The sequence below is a fragment of the Elephas maximus genome, chromosome 3 (assembly GCF_024166365.1).
Source record: "Elephas maximus indicus isolate mEleMax1 chromosome 3, mEleMax1 primary haplotype, whole genome shotgun sequence".
In the NCBI taxonomy this organism is placed as follows: domain Eukaryota; kingdom Metazoa; phylum Chordata; class Mammalia; order Proboscidea; family Elephantidae; genus Elephas; species Elephas maximus.
In genome coordinates this window covers 97496984-97518588 of record NC_064821.1, presented here as the reverse complement: position 1 = coordinate 97518588, position 21605 = coordinate 97496984, and the positions used below count along the sequence as shown (strand labels likewise).

Here is a 21605-nt window from a genome sequence, read left to right as displayed (position 1 = left end):
TCTGCTGCAAAGGACCTCTTTAAAATGTTGAAGAGCAAAGACGTCACCTTGAAGACTAAGGTGTGCCTCACCCAAGCCATGGTATTTTCAATTGCATTATTTTCATGTGAAAGCTGGACAATGAATAAGGAAGACCGAAGAAAAATCGACGCCTTTGAATTGTGGTGTCAGTGAAGAATATTGAATATACATACCATGGACTGCCAAAAGAATGAACAAATCTGTCTTGGAAGAAGCGCGGCCAGAATGCTCCTTAGAGGCAAGGATGGCGAGACTGCGTCTTACATACTTTGGACATGTTGTCAGGAGGGATCAGTCCCTGGAGAAGGACATCATACTTGGCAGAGTACAGGGTCAGCAGAAAAGAGGAAGACCCTCAACGAGGTGGACTGACACAGTGGCTGCAACAATGAGCTCAAGCATAACAACAATGGTAAGGATGGGTCAGGACCGGGCAGTGTTTTGTTTTGTTGTGCACAGGGTCACTATGAGTCGGAACCGACTCAACGGCACCTAACAACAACAATTGTTTTTTGAGACACCCCCTGTTAGTGATTCTTCTCTTCCTTCTCCAGCTTTCCTTCTGGCTGCACATTCTTTTCCTAACCTTTAATGATCTGAGAACACTAGCTCGGCAGTTGTCCTTGGCCTCCTCTCTTCCTTCTCCACCTGCCTTCCCTGAGTAACCTTCCCCTTTCCTGAGGTTCAACTACCACCTGCAAACAGGGGACTCCCAAAAATGTATCTCTAGCCCAGTGGTTTCCACTGAACAGAAGCCCCATATATCTAGTTCCCTACGAGGTATCTCCACCTGCTTATTCTGCAAGCACCTCTAATTCCACATTTCTAAAATGAGAAAAAGAACTCATCACCCCACTCAGTGCCTCCTCTTCCTGTATTTGTCACTCAGTGACATTATCACCCAACCATCATTTTGGGCTCCACTGTCTCTCTTACCCTTACATTCATTCAATCATCCCAAGTCTTACAGATCCACTTCTTGATGTTTCCTATATCCTTTTCTTCCTCCTCACTGCTGCCATGGTCCAGGTCCTCGTTACCCCTCAACAGGCCTACTGCAGTGGTTTACTAACCAACCTCTGCACCCAGCCTGGCCCTCTCCAATTCATCCTCTATCTGCAGTCAGAATGACCACTCTAAAACACAATTTGATCATAACATTCCCTAAGCAAAAATCTTTCAATGGCTCTCTACCGTTATTATTAGCTGCCATTGAATTGATTGATTTCTAAGTATAACATTCAAGCTCTGGATAACCTGGAAGGTCTTTGGCCTTATCTCTCACCATGTCACTCTTTCTTCCTCCCCTAATCCCCAGCCCCTCACCCTCTGCCTCCATGTGCTAAATTCTAACCATAGAGGGCTGCTTGCCTGTCCTTACTTTGGGTCAGGTTATCTGGTCTTTTCACATTTCTGAGCCTTAGCTCACACTGTTCCCTCTGCCTAGACTGTTTAAATGCTCATTTCCCCTCTTAACTATAAGCACCTTGAGGGCAGAACCTGTACGTCATTCCAAGTTATATTCCCAGCCCAAAGCATAGTGCCTAGCACAGAACAGACATTCAATAAATATTTGCATCAGATTTTTATTGAATCAAGCTGTTAATACTTACATTTGGTTTTCAAATTGGTTTTGTACTAATATTTGAATATGGATGTAGTTGACTGTGAAAATCATACAATTACAAACAAAATAATGGAATTATAGTCTAAAGCATGAAATTCAAAGGCACTGGGAAAATGAAAAGTTTCTAAATCTTACTCATTGCTGAGAGTTCTTCCTGTTTACTACTCTAGGCTTTATATGAATTATCTCATTTAATTTTTTTTTTTTTTACCATGATATACTTTTTTTTTATATGATTTACTTTTTTTTTTTAATTTTTATTAAGCTTCAAGTGTCATTTAATTTTTATAATAATGAATTAAGTACTATTATTATACCTCTTTTTATAAACGAAAATGAAGCTTAACAAAGTAACTTGCCCAAGGCCTCACAGTTACTAAGCGTGGAAACCAGGGTTTAAACACAAGCAGCCTGACTTCAGAGTCTACACGCTTAATCCTTAATACTATACCCTATATCTCTGTATTATTAAGAGCTGGCACACAGGGAGTGTCCAAGAAAGCTTAGTTGACACAATGTTGTTCACCTTCTTAGTATTCCCAGACCAGAAGAGCACAGGCCCTGAGAGGTAGGTAGCCAAAGGGCAGAAGGTTTCAACTCTCAGGCCAGGGCAGTGGGCAGTATCTCCTACAGATATTTCACAGGAGCCCCGCTCAGACTGGTCAGAAGGCTCTCCCAATACCAGGGAAAGCAGCCCGGGAAAGGCAGGGCTCTAAGGGGGCCCACATGTCAGCAAGAAGGAAGAGCCTCCAGAGAAGAGTGACAGCAGGAAAGGCATTCCAGTCTAGGGCAGGAAGAGAGAAGATGAGCGAGAGGGGTCTGGGAAATATTCTAGAAAAAAAAGGTAGACCCATAAACTCAGATCGCAAAGTGAATTTCACGATAACAACAATAATGACAGTCGCTGTATCCTACATACCTTAACTCATTTAATCCGCAGAACAACTCTATGAGGTAGGTGTTATCGTTATTCCCCATTATACAGGTAAAAAAGAACTGGAGACGCTGAGAGGTTATGCAACTTGCTGAAGGACACAGAAGTAAGAAGCAGGACCAGGTTGTGAACCTAGGTAGTCTGGCTCCAGAGCCCACGCTTTAACCTCTATACTACATGGCATCTGGCGATCATACAGTCCTACCTCTTCATGATTCGGTTGGAAAAAAAAAATGAGGCTCCATGACCTTTCCCCAAGGTCACAGGTTGCTCAGTAGCTACATCAAGGAAGTTAATGATCTGCAAATAGTCATTATTTGCTCCATGAAGTTTATGTTTTCAAGTAAGCAGTATCACTGGCTAGTCTTATGACCTGGGTCAAGCACCCTGGGTTTAAAGGTAGGGTGTTTCTGCACCCAGGGCACTGTTAACACAAATTCCCTGCAGGAAGCACTCTTTCACTCATTTAATAAACTATAGTGAACTATCAGGTATGTAACTAGGCCCTGTGCGAGGCACTGGGATAGAATGTGATGTGAGACACAGCCCTGCACTCAAGGAGCTCCAGGTGGATCTAGGTACAGGAGAAGACACCTAAACAAACAAATGCACTGAAGTGTTACAGGCCCTAAGACAGTATTCAAGGGAGGACCAAAAGGACAGAGGGGTCACTTCAGCTGGCAAAGGCACCAGGGAACACCATGAGTCTTAATAATGATGCAAGGAGAGATGGGTGGCATAAGAAGTAGAGTGAACAAGGATACAAAAGCCTGAAATAGCTGGCATAATTTTGAGGGCTGTGGTAGGCAAAATAACGGCCTCCTAAAGATGCCCAGAGCCTGTGAATATGTCCCCTGACATGGCTAAAGGGGCCCTGCAGATATGATTAAGGTTAAGGATCTTGAGATGGGGAGATTATCCTGGATGATACAAGTGGGCCTAATCTAAACTCAGGAGTTCTTAAAGGTGGAAGAAGAGGCAGAAAGGTGGGTCAGAGAGATGCAATGTAAGAAGAATGTGACCTGTCATTGCTAGCTTTGACAATGGAGGAAGGTGGTCACAAGCCAAGGAAAGCAGAGCTTGTACATGCCGAGAAAGGCAAAGACATGAATTCTCCCCCTGGAGTCTCCAGAAAGGAACACAGCCCTGCTAACATCTGATCGTAGCCCAGTGAGACCCATGCTGGATTTCTAACCTACAGAGCTGTAAGATAATAAATTTGTGTTGTTTTAAGCCACTAAGTACACAGTAATTTGTTATGGTCAAAACCCAAAAAAAGCAAACCCAGTGTCGTCGAGTCGACTCCAACTCATAGCGACCCTACAGGACAGAGTAGAACTGCCCCATAGAGTTTCCAAGGAGCGCCTGCTGGATTCAAACTGCTGACCCTTTGGTTAGCAGCCGTAGCACTCAACCGCTACACTACCAGGGTTTCCATTTGTTATGGTAGCAACAGAAAATGAATAGAGGGCCTATAAATAGTTCGAGATTACTGACGCAATGGGAACCTATGGGACAATTTGGAATAGAAGGCCATTTGAAAGGCCCCTGCCACTAACTTATCCGGCGACCAGGGGCAAGTCAAATCATGCACCCATTCATTCACTCACTTGCTGACTCCTATATTCACTCAACAAAGATTTTTAGCTTCATCTGGGTTTTAATGGATAAGAGCTCGCTATGGACAAATGTCCATCTTTAGTTTTCAGGAGGTGGCATGAGATGGTGTATTTGGTTGTCTGCCCTGGAGCAAGTTACTTTAAACTCTCTAAGACTCATTCTGTCCTTTTGTAAAACGGAGTAAATAATATTTACAGTATGGAATTGTTATCTGGATCAAATAAGGTCACAGATATGAAAGCACTTTGTAAGTATAGGTTTTTTGTTGTTGTTCATCAACCATAAATGAAAATAAGGCATCTCTGAAATCAGATAGATATGACCGACAAATAACATCTCCCAAAATATTCATAAATTTAGTGTTGCAAAAGTGGAGTGTGCCTGCCCACCTGGTTGACAGTGCAAGCCCTAACTTCACTGCCTCACCAGCCATTTATGTGATACCCCTTGCGTACCGGTTTCCTTTATAATAAAAGCATTCACTTGCAGAGGTCCCATAATTGCCAGGTCCAAAGGCTTTTGCTCAGCTGGCCCTCAACTTTCCAGACCACTTGAGACCACTGAGGACACTTATTTCTTCTGCCACTTAAAACACACTCCTCCTTGGCTTTCCTGTCACTGTACTGCCCCAGCTCTCTTCTCTAACTGCACTCTCTCCACCTCCTTCAGTGGCTTCTCTTCCTCTTCCCACTTCCCATCACAGATATTCTCCCAGGTTCTGTCTTTTGTCCCTTTACTCTTTTCTTTTATTCAGAGGATTCACTACTTAGGTGATTTTAAGTGAACACTTTCTGGCAAATGGCTTCTAAATATGTATTCTAAATACATATTCTAGTCTAAGTCTCTCAGGTGAGCTTCAACCCTACTGTCTGCTGCACATTTCCACCTAAAGAGTTATGTCAGAGCAAAATGCCAAGGATGTTGGCTAAAAAGGGACTACTAGGAAGCTCCAATTTGGAGTACACCAGAAAAGGTACTACATTCTGATTTAAAAGAGGTGAGCTTGAGGAGGTGGGGCCAAGATGGCAGGATAGACAGACGCTTCTGGCGAGCCCTCTTACAACAAAGACCCAAAACAACAAGTGAAACGAGTATATTTATAACAACCTAGGAGCCCTGAACATCAAAGGCAAGGCTAGAAAACAAACTGAGGGGCAAGGAAAGGAAGAGGTGGTTTAGAAGCAGAGAGGAGTTACCCGACCTGAATCGCCGGGAGCCGTTAGGCACCATTTCAGGTAGTGGCTTCAGCAGGCTGGCACTAGTGTTCAGCCGCAGTTTCCTTAGGGATAAGCAGACAGCCATACAGCCTATTCACACCTCCAGAACGAAAGAAGAACGGCGCTCTCGGCAAAAATTAAGTACTTGCGTATATTTCACCGTGCCCCCTGACCCCAAGCTGGCTTCAGTGGCTGTTGGTTTCCCTTGGCCTGAGATAGGCCCTGTTGAGTCCCTAGAGCCATCCTCCCGGCCCTGGAGAAGGAATAAATTTGCAATTGGGGGAAGACAATTTGCCAGCTCCACTAACTGGGGAGGCTCAGGACAGAAGCGGCTCCTATCCAGGCATAAATGGTCTGTGGACTTTGAGTACCTTTCCCCTCTACATGGACCTGTGTGGGCCTGTTTCAAGAGAACAGACCCTTGTCAGCAGACTACAACTGTTTCAGCTGTGCGGGGGAGAGGTGGGTGTTTGATGTTTGACACTGCTTTGCTTATTAAACAGGGTCCTCACCTACCCACGTCAGGGGCCTAAGGACTGGTGGCTCTACTCAGATCACTCAGCTACCTGTGACAGGGGCCCAAGGATAACTGGTACCTCCCAGTCCTTACAACCAAGAACATTCAGTGCCCATGGTTCATCTGCAGAACCCACCCACCTGTATGCTCTATGGAACAGGGACACGCTTTCCTCAGAGACACCTGGGGGACGATTCTCAGCCCCATGCCTTGTTCAGAGCGTGACCCCCTGCTGCAACCAGATACCGGTACCTACACGAATCACCCCTGCCCCTCTAAGACTGTAGGACACAGCCTGTACCACACTTGATGATCAGCTACAAGAAAAGTGAACGGACTCTAGGCTGATATACCTGATAACAGCTCTAGCCAGCTGGGGACAGGACGTCAGAGCTCCAAAGGTGAAAATAATCAAGCTAGCTCACTCAAGGAACCCATTTGGGCATATCAAAACAAAACAAAGCAAGAAGCTACGATACAGTAAGCAAACAAAATAAACTAATACAATAACTTATAGATGGCTTGGAGACAACAGTCAATATCAAGTCACATAAAGAAACAGACCCTGATCACCTCAACAAGCTCTCAAAACAAAGAATCAAGGGATCTTCTAGATGAAAGTGCCTTCCTGGAATTACCAGATGAAGAATACAAAAGATTAATATACAGAACCCTTCAAGACATCAGGCAGGAAATCAGACAATATGCAGAACAAGTCAAGGAACACACAGATAAAGTAGCTGAAGAAAATAAAAAGATTATTCAGGAACATAATGAAAAATTTAATAAGCTGGAAAAATCCATAGACAGACAGCAATCAGAAATTCAGAACATAAACAATAAAATTACAGAATTAGACAACTCAATAGAAAGTCAGAGAAGCAAAACTGAGCAAGTGGAAGGCAGAATTTGTGAACCTGAAGACAAAGCACTTGGCACCAATATATTTGAAGAAAAATCAGATAAAAGAATTTTAAAAAATGAAGAAAGCTTAAGAATCATGTGGGACCCTATCAAGAGAAATAACCTACGAGTGATGGGAGTTCCACAACAGGGAGGGATAACAGAAAATACAGAGAGAATTGTTGAAGATTTGTTGGCAGAAAACTTCCCTGATATTGTGAAAGATGAGAAGATATCTATCCAAGATGCTCATCGAATTCCACATAAGATAGATTTTAAAAGAAAGTCACCAAGACATATTATAGTCAAACTTGCCAAAACCAAAGATGAAGAGAGAATTTTAAGAGCAGCTAGAGATAAACGAAAAGTCACCTACTAAGGAGAGTCAATAAAAATAAGTGTGGTGGCCATCTAAGATGCATCAATTGGTCTCAACCCACCTGGATCAAAGGACAATGAAGAACACCGATAACTATGAGCCCAAGAGACCGAAAGGGCCACATGAACCAGAGACTTACATCATCCTGAGACCAGAAGAACTAGATGGTGTCTGGTCACAACCAATGACTGCCCTGACAGGGAGCACAACAGAGAACCCCTGAGGGAGCGGGAGAACAGTGGGATGCAGACCCCAAATTCTCATAAAAAGACCAGACTTAATGGTCTGACTGAGACCAGAGGAATCCCGGCGGTCACGGTCCCCAAACCTTCTGTTGGCCCAGGACAGGAACCATTCCCCAAGACAACTCATCAGACATGGAAGGGACTGGACAATGGGTTGGAGAGAGATGCTGACGAAGAGTGAGCTACTTGTATCAGGTGGACACTTAAGACTGTGTTGGCATCTCCTGTCTGGAGGGGAGATAGGAGGGTAGAGAGGGTTAGAAACTGACAAAATCGTCATGAAAGGAGAGACTGGAAGGAGGGAGTGGGCTGACTCATTAGGGGGAGAGTAAGTGGGAGTATGGAGTAAGGTGTATATAAGCTTATATGTGACAGACTGACTTGATTTGTAAACTTTCACTTAAAGCACAATAAAAATTATTTAAAAAAAGAACAAACTGAGCAATGGAAAAGCGAGCAAGCACAGATGCGGAAAGAGAGATGCCAAGCCACATGAACATCACCCAGGAGCAGAGGCTCAAAAGAGACTAGGACCTTCCTCCACATTCGACAGGGAGAGAAAGCCTTCCCCTGGAGCCAGCACTCTGAATTCGGACTTCTAGCCTCCGAAACTGAGAAGATAAACTTCTGTTTGTTAAAGCCAAAAAAAAAAAAAAAAAAAAAGAATAAGCGTGGACTGCTCGGCAGAAACCATGCAGGCAACAAGGCAATGGGATGACTTATATAAAAAATTGAAGGAAAAAAATTGCCAGCCAAGAATCATATATCCAGCAAAACTGTCTCTCAAATATGAAGGTGAAATTAGGACATTTCCAGATAAACAGAAGTTTAGGGAATTCGTAAAAACCAAACCAAAACTTACAAGAAATACTAAAGGGAGTTCTTTGGTTAGAAAATCAATAGTATCAGGTATCAACCCAAGACTAGAACACTGGGCAGAGCAATCAGATGTCAACCCAGACAGGGAAATCACAAAAATAAATCAAGATAAAAAAGTACTCAAAACAGGGAAATAGCAATGTTATTATGTAAAGGAGGTAACATTAAAACAATAAAGAGAGACTAAGAAATGCAGTCACAGATCTTTCATATGGAGAGGAAGATAAGGCGATACAAAGAAATAAAAGTTAGGTTTAAATTTAGAAAAACAGAGGTAAATAATAAGGTAACCACAAAGGAGACAAACTATCCTATACATCAAAATAAAATACAAGAAAAAAACAGAGACTCAGCAGAAACAAAATCAACAACAATGAATATGAGGAAAAGGCAATACATAATCTACTCAGCATAAAAAATTAAGTGGGAAAAAAACTGTCAACAACACACAAAAAAAAGACATCAAAGTGATAGCACTAAATTCATACCTTTCCATAAATACGCTGAATGTAAATGGACTAAAAACACCAATAAAGAGACAGAGAGTGGAAGAATGGATTAAAAAACACAATCCATCTATATGTTGCCTACAAGATACACACCTTGACTTAGAGACACAAACAGACTAAAACTCGAAGGATGGAAAAATATATATCAAGCAAACAACAATCCAAAAAGAACAGGAGTGGCAATATTAATTTCTGACAAAATAGACTTTAAAGTTAAATCCATCAGAAAGGATAAGGAAGGACACCATATAACGATTAAACGGACAATATACCAAGAAGATATAACCATATTAAATATTTATGCACCCAATGTCAGGGCTGCAAGATACATAAAACAAACTCTATCAGCACTGAAAAGTGAGATAGACAGCTCCACAAAAATAGTAGGAGACTTCAACACACCACTTTCAGTGAAGGACAGGACATCCAGAAAGAAGCTCAATAAAGACACGGAAGATCTAAATGCCACAATCAACCAACTTGACCTCATAGACATATACAGAACACTCCACCCAACAGCATACAAGTATACTTTCTTTTCCAACGCACACGGAACAGTCTCTAGAAAAGACCACATATTAGGTCATAAAGCAAGCCTTAGCAGAATTCAAAACACTGAAATATTACAAAGCATCTTCTCTGAGTATAAGGCCATAAAAGTAGAAATCAATAACAGAAAAAGCAGGGAAAAGAAATCAAACGCTTGGAAACTGAACAATACCCTGCTCAAAAAAGACTGGATCATAGAAGACATTAAGGATGGAATAAAGAAATTCATAGAATCCAATGAGAATGAAAACACTTCCTATTAGAACCTTTGGGACACAGCAAAAGCAGTGCTCAGAGGTCAATTTATATCAATAAAAGCACACATACAAAAAGAAGAAACGGCCAAACTCAAAGAATTACCCCTACAACTTGAATAAATAGAAAGAGAGCAACAAAAGAAACCCACAGGCAGCAGAAGAAAACAAATAATAAAAATTAGAGCAGAACTAAATGAAATAGAAAACAGAAAAACAATTGCAAGAATTAACAAGACCAAAAGCTGGTTCTTTGAAAAAAATCAACAAAGTTGATAAACCATTGGCTGCACTGACAAAAGAAAAACAGGAGAGGAAGCAAATAACCTGAATAAGAAATGAGATGGGCAATATTACAACAGACCCAATGGTAATTAAGAGAATCATATCAGATTACTATGAAAAACTGTACTCTAAAAAATTTGAAAACCCAGAAGAAATGGATGAATTCCTAGAAACACACTACCTACACCTCAACTAACACAAACAGAGGTAGAACAACTAAATAGACGCATAACAAAAGAAGAGATTGAAAAGGTAATCAAAAAACTCCAAATAAAAAAAAGCCCCGGCCTGGATGGCTTCACTGCAGAGGTCTACCAAATTTTCAGAGAAGAGTTAACACCACTACTACTAAAGGTATTTCAGAGCATAGAAAAGGACGGAATACTACCAAACTCATCCTATGAAGCCAGCATATCCCTGATACCAAAACCAGGTAAAGACACCACAAAAAAAGAAAATTATAGACCTATATCCCTCATGAACGTAGACGCAAAAATCCTCAAGAAAATTCTAGCCAAAAGAATTCAACAACATATCAAAAACATAATTCACCATGACCAAATGTGATTCACACCAGGTATGCAGGGATGGTTCAACATTAGAAAAACAATGTAATCCATCATACAAATAAAAGACAAGAATCACATGATTTTATCAATAGATGCAGAGAAAGCATTTGACAACACCCATTCAACACCCATTCATGATAAACTCTCAGCAAAACAGGAATAGAAGGAAACTTCCTCAACATAATAAAGGGCATTTATATAAAGCCAATAGCCAACATCATCCTAAATGCAGACAGCCTGAAAGCATTCCCCGTGAGATCGGGAACCAGCCAAGGATGCCCTTTATCACCCCTCTTATTCAACATTCTGCTGGAGGTCCTAGCCAGAGCAATTAGGCTAGATAAGGAAATAAAGGGCATCCAGATTGGCATGGCAGAAGTAAAAGTACCTCTATTTGCAGATGACATGATCTTATACACAGAAAGCCCTAAGGAATCCTGAAGAAAACTACTGAAACTAATAGAAGAGTTCAGCAGAGTATCAGGATACAAGATAAACATAGAAAAATCAGTTCGATTCCTCTACACCAACAAAAAGAACATCGAAGAGGAAATCACCAAATCAATACCATTTACAGTAGCCCCCAGGAAGATAAAATACTTAAGAACAAATCTTACCAGAGGTGTAAAAGACTTATACAAAGAAAACCACAAAATACTTCTGCAAGAGACCTACATAAATGGAAAAACATAACTTGCTCATGGGCAGGAAAAATTAACGTTGTAAAAATGTCTATTCTACCAAAAGCCATCTATAGATTTAACGAAATTCCGATCCAAATTCCAATGACATTTTTTAATGAGATGGAGAAAGAAATCACCAACTTCATATGGAAGGGAAAGAGGCCCCAGATAAGCAAAGCACTACTGAAAAAGAACAAAGTGGAAAGCCTCAATCTACCTGATTTTAGAACCTATTATACTGCCACAATAGTCAAAACAGCCTGGTACTGGTACAACAACAGATACATAGACCAATGGAACAGAATTGAGAATGCAGACATAAATCCATCCACATATGAGCAGCTGGCATTTGACAAAGGCCCCAAATCAGTTAAATGGAGAAAATACAGTCTTTTTAACAAATGGTGCTGGCATAGCTGGATATCCATCTGCAGAAAAATGAAACAAGACCCATACCTCACACCATGCACAAAAACAAACTCAAAATGGATCAAAGATCTAAATATAAAATGATAAAGATCATGGAAGAAAAAATAGGGATGTTAGGAGCCCTAATACATGGCATAAACAGTATACAAAACATGACTAACAATGCAGAAGAAAAACTAGATAACTCGGAGCTCCTAAAAATCAAACACGTATGTTCATCCAAAGACTTCACCAAAAGAGTAAAAAGATTACCTTTTTCACAGACCGGAAAAAAGTTTTTTAGCTATGACATTTCCGATCAGCGCCTGATCTCTAAAATTTACATGATACTGCAAAAATTCAACTACAAAAAGACAAATAACCTCATTAAAAAATGGGCAAAAGGTATGAACAGACACCTCACTAAAAAAGACATTCAGGTAGCTAACAGATACATGAGGAAATGCTCACAATCATTAGCTATTACAGAAATGCAAATCAAAACTACGATGAGATTCCATCTCACTCCAACGAGGCTGGCATTAATCCAAAAAAACTCAAAATAATACATGTTGGGGAGGTTTTGGAGAGACTAGAACATTTATACACTGCTGGCGGGAATGTCAAATGGTACAACCACTCTGGAAATCAATTTGGCGCTTCCTTAAAAAGCTAGAAATAGAACTACCATAGGATCCTGAAATCCCACTACTTGGAATATATCCTAGAGAAAGAACAGCCTTTACACGAACAGATATATGCACACACGTTTATTGCAGCACTGTTTACAATAGCAAAAAGATGGAAGCAACCAAGGTGCCCATCAATGGATGAATGGATAAATCAATTATGGTATATTCACACAATGGAATACTACGCATCGATAAAGAACAGTGAGGAATCTGTGAAACATTTCATAACGTGGAGGAATCTGGAAGGCATTATGCTGACTGAAATTAGTCAGTTGCAAAAGGACAAATATTTTATAAGACCACTATTAAAAGAACTAGAGAAATAGTCTAAACAGAGAAGAAAATACTCTTCGATGGTTACGAGATGGGGGAAGGAGGGGCGAGGGAGAGACAGGGGTATTCACTAATTAAATAGTAGATAAGAACTACTTTAGGTGAAGGGAAAGACAACACACAGTACAGGGGAGGTCAGCACAAATGGACTAAACCAAATTAGTTTCCTGAATAAACTGAACGCTTCGAAGGCCAGCGTAGCAGGGGCGGGGGTTTGGGGACCATGGTTTCAGGGGACACTGAAGTCAATTGGCATAATAAAATCTATTAAGAAAACATTCTGCATCCCACTTTGGAGAGTGGTGTCTGGGGTCTTAAATGCTAGCAAGCAGTCATCTAAGATGCATCAATTGGTCTCAACCCACCTGGAGCAAAAAAGAACGAAGAACACCAAGGACACAAGGTAATTACGAGCCCAAGAGACAGAAAGGGCCACATGAACCAGAGACTACATCAGCCTGAGACCAGAAGAACTGGATGGTGCCCAGCTACAACCGATGACTGCCCTGACAGGGAACACAACAGAGAACCCCTGAGGAAGCAGGAGAGCAGTGGGATGCAGACCCCAAATTCTCGTAAAAAGACCAGGCTTAATGGTCTGACTGAGATTAGAAGGACCCCAGTGGTCACGGCCCCCAGACCTTCTATTAGCCCAGGACAGGAACCATTCCCGAAGCCAACTCTTCAGACAGGTATTAGACTGGACAATAGCATAGAAAAAGATGCTGGTGAAGAATGAGCTTCTGGGATCAGGTGACACTTGAGACTATGGTGGCATCTCCTATCTGGAGGGGAGTTGATGGGGCAGAAGGGGTTAGAAGCTAGTGGAATGGACACAAAAAGAGAGAGTGGAGGGAAGGAGTGGGCTGTCTCATTAGGGGGAGAGCAATTATGAGTATATAGCAAAGTATATATGGGTTTTAAGGTGAGAGACTGACTTGATTTGTAAACTTTCACTTAAAGCACAATAAAAAAAAAAAGAGGTGAACTTGAGCAGATGGCAGAACCTAAGAACTGTCCAATAAAGGCACATATGGCTGGGGTCCAGAGCACAGTAGCAGTCTGCTAACGTGGAAAGAACAATGCCCCAAGAGACCTGGGTTCTCATTACATCTCTGGCGCTAACTCACTATGTAGCCCTAGGTAAGTCACTTCACACCTCTCTAAGTCTGTTTCCTTGTTTATAAATTGAGGTAGCTGAATGGATTTAAAAGGGTTTATGATGCTGACATTTACAGAGCTCATACAAATATGGACAAAGAACATAAATAATTAAAAAAAAAAAAACAAAAGACAAAGTGCCAGTAAACACATGGAAAACAATCCTATGCAGCAAATGAAATCAGAATGCTATTTTTACCTATTAAATTAGTAAGAGTTTAAGAAAACGGTAGGAATATAAATTGGAGCCATCTTCCAAAAATCTAAGATTCAAAAATGGATCGGGACAGAAGATGCAAATTTAAGAGTCACCTGGATTAAGGTCTCAGTTTAGGTGGAGAAGCAGACAAGCTCTCCGGCTAAGTGCTCTAAAGAAGCAGCAAAAACGGAGGTCTGAGCTTTAGGAGAAAGCACTCTCTGTTGGGCGACAGGAGACAAGGACTGAAGAAAAAGAGTAAGGCAGGAAACACAGAAACGGAAGGCTAGAAAGAGACTTCTTTGTCCAATATTGTCATTTTCATTCATAAGTCGAATATTTACTGAGCCCCTGCTGTGTGTCTCACTAATGCTTGAAATACGTTTTGTGAGTAAAACAGACATGGTCTCTGCTGACATGGCGTTACTGTCCAGTAAATAAAAAAATGAAGTCAATAATTATATGAGAAATTACAAACTGAGATAAGGGCTATGAAGGAAACAAACATTTAAAAAATGAATAACAGAACTGGCAACCAGATCAGCGCCATTTATGTCAATGTGAAAGAGAGTAATCGATGGTCTCAAGTTCACAGTTCTGTAGAGATGAGAACTAAGACAAAACCGTAGGATTTGGCTAGGATGAAATCACTGGTGTCCTGAGCGAGATGACTAGTGACTGTGGGAAGCCAGGCTGAGGGATTTAATGAACAAGGGGGAGGGGAGGTAATGGGGGTTGTGAGTATCAATCATTTTTAAAGGACTTTGGCCATGAAAGGAAGGAGAGAAGCAAAGTATCTGGAAAAGGTGGCAGGATAATTAAAGGGGAAAATTGTCCGTGAGAGGCATTCTGGCTTTCTCCTGCTCTCTCACCTCCACAGTCAATCCTTGCTCTCTAAGTCTGGTCCATTCTCCCTGATCAGGTCTAAGGAGCGGTTTTTCTTCACTCCTCCTCAGTCCTCCATGCTTTCACCATGTCTCACCTCAATGACCACAACCATAACTTGTCCTTACGGCTCACTTCCTCACCTCCTTCAGGCTTTTGCTCAAATGTCACTCTTTCAACAAGGCCCACTTCTGCCCGCCTCGTCCACATTCATCATCCCCCTCAACCTGCCCTGCTTTATCTTTTTTCCACAGCACTTACCATTTTCTAAAATACTATACAATTTCTTATTATGTTTCTTCCTTATTTCTTGTCTCCCTCACTAGATGAATGTCTCCCTCACCAGAACGTAAGCTTCAGACCAGTACGAATTTTTGTCTGTTTCGATCACAGGCACCTAGCACAGAGCCTGGCATGTAGTAAGCATTCAATAAATATGAGTTGAATGAAAGTCTGAATGACCGTCTATCTGTTCTCCCATTCTACGGTTTCTCCCCTTACCTATACATTCTTTTCTTGGCCACCAAAAACTCGGGTCACATCATTCCCTAGCTTAAATACATTAAATGGTTCCAATAGCAGTTTTTTCCAAAGTAGAAATGCTTATCGGCTGCTAACAGATATTCTCTTGAAAAAAAAAAAGAGTTCTTTGGGAAACTGTGGACAAAACAAAATTAAGCAGGTTTCTCTACTGTGGAATTTCCCACAGCCTATTACATGATAAAGTACACTGAAAATCTCCAAGTGAGAGGAGACAGTAACACAGTATTTTCCAAGTTTATTTGAACCCAGAACCCTTTCTTTAGGGACACATCACTGGACCAGAGTTCTAACACACACTGGCCTTTAGGATAACGTCTCCACTGGCCAGGGGGGCAGCTTTTAAGTTTCTTTGTAATCAGGTCCCATCTCTATCCACTCTTCCATCCCAGCCATGCATCCTAGATTCTAGCCATGCTGTTGCCAGGATGTTTGCCTGAAATAAGCTTGATCCTGCTTTGACCTGGCAAAATTCCACCTCTATGAAAACACTTCCCAACTTACACAAGCAGAAATAGTCACTCTCTCCCTTGTATTCCCACAGACCATTGTACATCCCTTAATTTAAGCATTTTTACATGTCAATCATAATTGTATACCTATACGCCTATTTCCCCAAAAAGAAAGTGAGCTCCTTATAAACATGGACCATATGTTATTCTCTAGCACTCAGTATAAGGCATGGTACATGGGAGGTGTTCAATGCATGTTGAATGAATGAAACGAAATGAACCTAGAACAGGCTGAATGGCAATCCAGGGTTCTTGCTACTCCTAATCCTCATCTTGTTCATCAGTCTTAACAGTTTAGGGAGCTTACTCTGTTATCCTTCTCTTACTCTACTGCATGTCAGCACTCAAACATGTTTTATTCTCTCCCATCTTAAAAATCAGAACTTCCTTCAATCCCACATTCTCTTGCTGATATCGCCCCCTCTCTCCTTTCTTTCAATACCAAACTTCTAGTAGAGTTATTTTCAGTTTCATTTCTTTACCTCCTCCTCACTCAAGATTCTGCCCCAACCTTACTTTTGGAACTGTCCTTACCAAGATCATTAATGACATTGCTTTGCAAAAGCCAATGCACAATTTTTTGACTTACCTTATTTGGCCCTTTGACAACCATGGCACTGCTGATTAATCCCTGGAAACACTCTTTCCTTCGTATTTCATGACAGCATTCCCTCTTGTTTCCCTTCTCTTTCTCTGGCCACAATTTCTCAGTCTCCTTCTACAAGTCCCTTACATATTGGTGGGCTTCAGCGTTCTGGAAGTGGCTCTTTGCTTTTCTTATATACTCTCCCTTGGCAAGCTTATCTATTTTTAGCCATATATTTCTAATTACATACTGATGACGACTCCGAAATCTGTATTTACAACATCTCTTCAGCTTTAGCCTTATACATCAAACAGCCTGTTGGACATTTCCTTTTAGATGTCCCACAGGTATCTTTAGTGCAATAAGTCTAAAACTGAACTCATTATTTTCCCCTCCAAACCTGCTGCTGCCTATCTTAATAGTACTGCCATCCACCTGGTTGCCCGTATCAGAAATCTGGTTTCACTCAGCTTTCACTCCTTCATCTTCATTCCCAACATCCAATTAATCTGCAGGTTCTTTGGATTTTATTCTATTTACGTCTCTTGATTCCAACTACATTTCTCCATCCCTACTACTACCCTTACCAGGCCACCTTCATTTCTCATCTAGATGTTCAGTAGCTTCCTAGTAGGGCTTCCTGCCTCTAGCTTTGCTTCTCTGCAACCCTTTCCCACATGACGGTCAGATAGATTTTTCTAAAATGCAAATCTGAATCTCCTTCCTCCACTGAAAACCCTTCAATAATAACCACCTATTATCCTTAGGATAAAGACTAAATGAATAATTTCTTTCATACGGATCAGCACAAAGCTGGTTCCTCTAAAGTAGAGGTTAAAGATGTCCCAAATGTCCACCTTTTCCAAGCTGCTGTACCACTCCATCATCCCTAACATCAACTACTCCCTCTCCCTTCAGTACTCCCTCCCGTCTTTGGCTTCCCTAACTTGCTTTAACATCCCACAGAGCTCACAAACCATATAAAGGAAATGGCTCATGCTGTTGTGGAGGCTGACAAGTCCCAAATCCATGGGTCAGGCATAGGCTTCTTCCAACCCATGTGGCTGCAGGGGCTGATGAACCCAAACTGGCAGTTCAGAACACAGGTTGCTGGCTTATAAGGCTGCAGAAGCTGGCAAATCAGGTCAGATGACAGGCCACTGGCCCATGGGGTTGTGGAGGCCAGCGAATCCCAGAATTGGCAGGTCAGATAGCAGGCCTCCGGCTCAAGTCTCAGGAACTCCGGAGATCACTGATCATGAACTGGACACGGGATCCAGATGCAGAGAGAGTGAGTCCCACCAAGTCATCCACATATAAACCTTAGACGTAGGCTGCACTCCAGGGAAGGATGTAACTTGAGTAAGGGTGGGCCTTGAGTCACACCCTCCTGCAAAGCTTCGACCCAAGACATACCCTACACCAATCCTGCCTCATCAACATGTAGAGGTCAGGATCCACGACGCATAAAATGGAAGACAACCATACCATACTGGGAATCATGGCCTAGCCAAGTTGACACATGACCCCAACCATCACAGGTCCATATACTTCATTTGCAAAGTCCCACTCAGTCATTGCGTTTAAGTCACAAAGACCATGGCTAGAAGGGCCTTATTAAGTAATTCATTACACTGCAAAGACCAAACTCTCAGATTTTATAGAAGACTAAAGCTACCCTCCTGTTGCAGTACAACTAGATCCTGGATAGAAGCCACCTCCCTTCTCCCCACAAAAGTTGGCAGAGGCTAGAGGGTAGGCTCAAGGGGGGGTGGGCTTATGATAAAGGTTGTTGCCAGTAGCAATGAGGCTAAAATACTTAGCCTTGGGCCAGTGGTATGGTGGGAGAACTAATCCTGAGCTGGGACCCATGAAAGGTGTGCTCAAATATTCCAGGTCAGAGGTGGCCCCTGACTACTAGCAGAAACAAAAGAGGTAGCAAATTCTCTCTAGAGGGAGGCTTCTCCAATTTAGTCCCACAGAATGTCCATAGATTAAAATCAAATAATGAGCTCACAGTTAAAAATCAACAAGCATATGGGAAGGCAAGCACCATGAGAGTCAGCAGAAATGATAAACAACACATTTAGATCCCCAAAGGCTGTAAATATTAGAATCATAAGATGAAGAATACAGAACAGCTATGCATTAAATGTTTAAATAAATCAAGGGCATAATCACAAGAATGGGCAAATAACATTTAAAAGAAACAGACTGAAGAGAAAAAAAGGAAGCTTCAAAAATTGAAAACTGGAATTTTTTAAATAAACTCAATGAATGGGTTAAACAGCAAATTAAATTCTGAATTTAATTAATTTAGCAGATTAATATGCTGAAGAGAGAATTCATGACTTGGAAAAGATATATTAGAAGAAATTACCCAGAATGCTGTAAGACAGGAGATAAAATGTATGACAGACAAGCTAAGGGATATGGAAGATATAGGGTCTAACATACTTCTAATTGCAGAATTCCACAAAAAGGGAGACGAGAAAATGAAAAGTGGCACTTTTGAAGATAATGGCTATAAATTTTCTACAAATGAACATGAATCTGCAGGTCCAGGAAGCACAATATATCTAGGATAAATAAAAAGAAATTTACACTGTAGTAGTCAGTCTATAAGATAACCTCCAATGATCCCTACCTCCTGGTACTCACAGCCTTCTGTAATTGCCTCCCAGATTGTACCAGGTTGATCTGTGTGACCAAAAGAATACAACAGAAGTGAGGGAGTATGTCACTTCCAATATTAGGTTATAAAAGAACCATGGTGTCCATCTTGGTTGTTCTCTTGTTTTCTTGCGCTCTCCTGGATCACTTGCTCTGGGGAAAGTCAACTGCCATATCATGAGCAGTCCTAAGGAGAGGCCTATATGACAAAGACCTATGGTCTCCTGCCAGTAACCTGTGAGTGAGCCATTTTAGAAGCATATCCTCAAGTCCTGGTCAAGCCATCAGATGACCACAAACCCAAATGTCATAAGAAAACCTGAGCCAGAACCACCAAGCTGCTCACAGATTCCTGACCCTAAGAAAAACTGTGTGGGATAATAAACATTGTCTTAAGTTACTAAATTTTGGGGTAATTTGTTATGCAGGAGAAGATAACGAATACATATGCTAAGACCAAACAGTTCTGAATAGCTTACAATGGGCTTTCATCTAGCCTAGCCTGTCTTTCCAGCCTTATTTCTTGCCACACACCCTCTCGCATATTACATTTCGAACACACCAAACTTATTTTAGTTCCTGGAATGTACACATTCTCTTCCACCTCTAGGCCTCTGTACATGCTCACATAATGTACCCCCTGCCTGACACATTCTTCTATATCCTTTCCCCTATTTCCAACACATACACTCACTTGGCTAACTTTTCTCCCCACCATCAGAAAACTCATCACATTGTATGATAGTCTTGTGAAACTGTCTCTTTCCATTAGACTATAGGCTCCAAAAAGACAGGAATAGTATCTGCATCCTTCATTATTATGCCAGCACAGTTCCTAGCACAAAGGAGGTACTCCGTAAATATTTGTCCCTTGCATCCCACAGGACAGGGACAGGCAGGAAGGCTAAAGGATGAAGAATGTAAACACTCTCAGACAATGATCCAAGTGAAATCTTTAGCATAGCAACTGATTTAACTATAAAGGAATCAAGAAACCCCTATATTCCATACAACCTCAGGTTTGGGGAAGGCGTTAGGTAGGGTCAAGACTCAAAAGCTGAGTGATTTTCAGCTCCTCCTAAGTCAAGCCCCCTCGTTGTGGTGTTGTTATGATCCTTGAATTGAAATCTCTGAATATCAGACACACCCATTCTCGAAAGCACTCATAACTGTACTGAAAGGCCAACTAGAAATAATTAAAAAAAAAATATTATCTGTAATGTATACAATTCCAGCCTATTACGTTATTTTAGATCTAATCATACATGGTATTTATGATGTACGCCTAAATATGAACATATACATACACACGTACATATACACATATCATAAAATATTAATCACTAGTACCCTCTACTGGTTGAAATAACTTATCTGCTCATATGAATGGTCTTATTGCCCTCTAGTGACCACAACCTATAAAGACTGAAAATCCAGCCACAGATGGGAGAATCTCCTTGGCTACAGTGATAGGGTTTTATGTTCTTTAAGCATCTAATTTTCTCAGATTCTGGTTTATATTACAGGGGTGCAACTCTCAAGACTCTTGGGGAGCCCTCTGGGGATTCCACACAGCTCTTCCCAGCTGTTAGCGCCAGTCTGAAGCTGCTCCCTCTCCTGCTTCTCATGAACAAGAGGTCAACGGGAGGCAGAGAAGGCAATGGCTGCACCGGTGAGGGCAAGAACAGCAGCTGTGAATGACTGCCCTGGACTCTCTGGGGAGTTGGGAGCAGCTTGAGGAACACATGTTGGCTCTCCCTGGCTTATTATTCACAGTTGTGTACTGTACTAAAATGGTAATTCAACACAGTCCCTGACTTCCCGTTTAAATATCTCCAATGCTGTAATAAACGATGCAGCAGTAGTGTTGCTACCATTGTTTTTAGAAACCACACTTTGCAAGTTATTTCCACTCAAGACGAAAAAGCCAAGTCTTTTCCAAGATTCGACTGAGATATCTTCTATGAAATCTTTTCTGAACCCCCCAAGTTTAAGTGACTGCTCTGTCCTTCGTGCCAACATATACCTTGTACAGGCTAGAATGGTACCCAGAACATTACTTGTATGTTTTTATTTATAATCTACAATGTCTAATAGTTCCCATTTGTCTCTATGCCTGTCTCTTCTACCAAGCCATAAGTTCCTTGAGGTCAAGAACCATGTCTTAGTCATTTCTGCACACTTAGCATCAAGCACAAAGCCTGTGAAATAGAATGGTGCTACTCAAAATGTTACCCATAGATCACTGCCAGTTAGCAGCCCATGAGGTATGTGTAGAAACTGAGTTACCACTTAGAAGCTTTTATAGCAATTGGATGGAGTAATTTTGTATCTGTTGAATCTAATAATAAAAAAATTGGACTTGTATTTTATATAGTTTCATTTCATTTTTCCTAGTAATTTTTACTGTATATTACAAAAGTATTGG

General features: G+C 41.3%; 1 protein-coding gene across 5 annotated transcripts in view; it reads right to left on the bottom strand.

Moving 5' to 3' along the window:
- The window catches only part of TCEANC2 (transcription elongation factor A N-terminal and central domain containing 2), a 66399-nt gene that overhangs the window by 21669 nt on the left and 23125 nt on the right, over positions 1–21605 (bottom strand). The gene's annotated exons all lie outside the window — the stretch shown is intronic.